Genomic DNA, 2,908 nt, shown 5'->3' on the forward strand with positions numbered 1-2,908 from the left:
TGCGTGAATGGTCTTCTTTTCTTGTACGTGTGGGTGCATGTAATCATGTATTCATGTGTGCTTTGATTGTACGCGGATTTGTAGTACACATCCAATATAATCTTTTCCGTTCCTCCATTTTATTAGATGTTAAAGATATAAGAGTTATGTTATTTAAATTTGTATGTCTTGTAACATATGTGTGTGTATATGTATGTATTGGTGATATGCACCTACATGCGCATATCTGTAATTTCTGTCTCGCGTATGATATAGAAAAAGTATATATTAGTAAGATTCTTGTAAATTCGTGTAAATATTCAACACATTTTCTAGTTCGTTGCCCTAAAGTGATTTCGTGAGGCGACGACGAAGAATGCTCGACGGAACCCATTAGGAACGAACATCCCATCGTTGTTTCCTCGAAAAATGAATTCTGTTCCCTTATGCGGATCATCCGCACGTAAGATACGTATACGTATGTCTTCATCGATGAAGGAAGTGTGTTTTAATTTGCTTCGCTTGGCCGGTTACATTTTTTTTTCTTCTTTTTTTTTTTTTTTTTTTTTTTTTTTTTTTTTTTTTTTTTTTTTTTTTTTTTTTTTTTAGATCGAATAAACCTCGAATTTGCATTTGATAAATCATGATTACACGTACGCAATGAAAAGATCAATATTATGTAGTTATAACATAGAATTAAATAGAAAAGTACATACATACAATCAAACTACTTACGAAATACTTGATTTTTAAATATATACGCATAAACATTTAAACGAATATATCTAGATAATAATAGAGCACAATGTCACAAATTATCATAATATTATACTAATTTTAATTGTAATTCGAGGTTTTGAAACTTGAAACTATTATAGACGGACTCGCGTATGCATGTGTGTGTGTGTGTATGTGTGTATGTGTATGTATATATGTGTGTGTGTGTGTATGTGTATATGTATATGTAGAGGAAGCTTTTTTGCTCTGTACTACGTAATATTAAATCGGTATCCCGATTAACCTCTTAAAAAGCACGCCCATATATACTTATTGCACAACAATAGCCGTCGCGGTGTTATTGAGAATGCTTGAAAAATTTCCACGTGAGAAATATATGTGTATAATATAATATAATGTAAATACAATATAATATAATGTAATATAATATAATATAATGTAATATAATGTATATATAGATATATCTAACCTCCACATAATACTTCAATGGGAATTTCTACCTGTAGTTGTATAAATAATACATGTAAGTAATAATCATGCGATAAGTACACAGTAATATGATAAATGACGATAATTAAATACAGATTATACTTATATAGGTTTAGATTTATTCAACGTTTCGCACCTAGACGAACTTTAAATAAAACCATGCTCGGCCCTATTAGAAAGGTATACGAAGAAAGTATATCCCGCGAAACACTCGACAAACAAATCGTCCATTTTTATTATTCGAGAGCGCTTAGTTAATTGAAGATTCTACTCTTTAAGAGGTTAAATGATTTGCTGGCGCAACGTTTCCAACAAGATCGATCAATCATTAGATCGACATATCGATTGAATTCAAAAACATTTCGATATATCGATATACGATGGATCGATGGTAACAGTGATTACACGGTATCCTTCGCGGTGATGACACCCTGCGAAATTGATTTTCTTCGTGAAATAATTTCATCAGGAGTCCGGTGATGATCATAGATGCTCTTTGTTATAAAGATTGAACGTTACGAAAGAAAATATTCTCTACGACTGTCACCCACGTGAAAGCTCGAAAAGAAACCCTTTGATTCCTTTTGATTTCTCTTTTCTTTTTTTTTTTTTTTTTTTTTTTTTTTTTTGTTTCCCCCAATTGCCTTCTCGATTCTAGTCTCGATATGCTGCGATCAAAGCACCAGTCGTTATTTAACAATGAACATGAATGTTCGTGTCATTCGCGATCGAGGTGATCAACGATATACATATAAAGGTTTTTATTTCGATTTTCTAACGTAAAACAAGCATAACTTGCTCGCTAACGTAGAATTATCGAAGTGGATAATCAAGTGTCTAGCAATTAACGAGGTAATTAGAAAGAGGAAGAAGCTCAGTGTTCCGATGCTTGGTCGATGCGTGAACGTTAGGCCTGTGCACGACCGACAGTAGTTATAGTCCGTGCGTGATCAGACGCAGGCCAAACTTCCTAGCAGAGAAAATAGCATCTCTGCAAAAAAAGATTTTTTTTTTTTTCTTATATTTTCTCTTTTCCCCTTGAAAAGAAGAAAAGGATTCTTTTCTTTTAGAAAATTTTCTGTTTTCTATTCACTCAGCAACTCAATTGAGAGCCATTCGATTGGAAAATAGTACAAGCCCATGTAATATTAGACATGGAATGAAGTTCTTAGTAAAAAGATTTTTCACTTCTTAGAAGTTTTTCTATTCGTCAACTTGATTCGAAGATTGTTCGATCGATCCTAGTATAAACAGGATTCAGATTTTTAGACTTTTTTATCATAGTATCATGTTTTAATCATTAAATTTCATCTATATTAAAATGTATCGTTTCTCAAGCAGAAAATTTCCTATTTTTGTGTTTAATCTTACGTTAATACGGATAACTTTGTAACTTAACATAAACAACGATATTTCCATGTTCATAAATTATCGACCGATCGATAAACGATACTCGAATCAAGCAATCAATCCTTTCACAAATCAGTCTTACTTTGTCTACACCCACAGATTTCCCTCGACCACCCCTCCATCCCACCCTAAACATTTGTTTAATAATAAATAATCGCTATATATTTTTTTTTTTTAAATTGTAAATCGTCCCATCGATAATCGATCTATCACGATTCTCGCGTTCACTCTCGCTAGATGTAAAGCGTACGAATTTTTGGTATTCCCTTTTTTTTTTTTCTTTTTTTTTTTT

General features: G+C 32.2%; 1 long non-coding RNA gene across 2 annotated transcripts in view; it reads right to left on the reverse strand.

Annotated features, from left to right (window-relative positions):
* Positions 1-2,908, reverse strand: part of LOC102674187 — an 11,062-nt gene that overhangs the window by 1,198 nt on the left and 6,956 nt on the right. The gene's annotated exons all lie outside the window — the stretch shown is intronic.

The sequence above is a fragment of the Apis dorsata genome, unplaced genomic scaffold, assembly GCF_000469605.1.
Source record: "Apis dorsata unplaced genomic scaffold, Apis dorsata 1.3 scaffold_734, whole genome shotgun sequence".
NCBI classification, from domain to species: domain Eukaryota; kingdom Metazoa; phylum Arthropoda; class Insecta; order Hymenoptera; family Apidae; genus Apis; species Apis dorsata.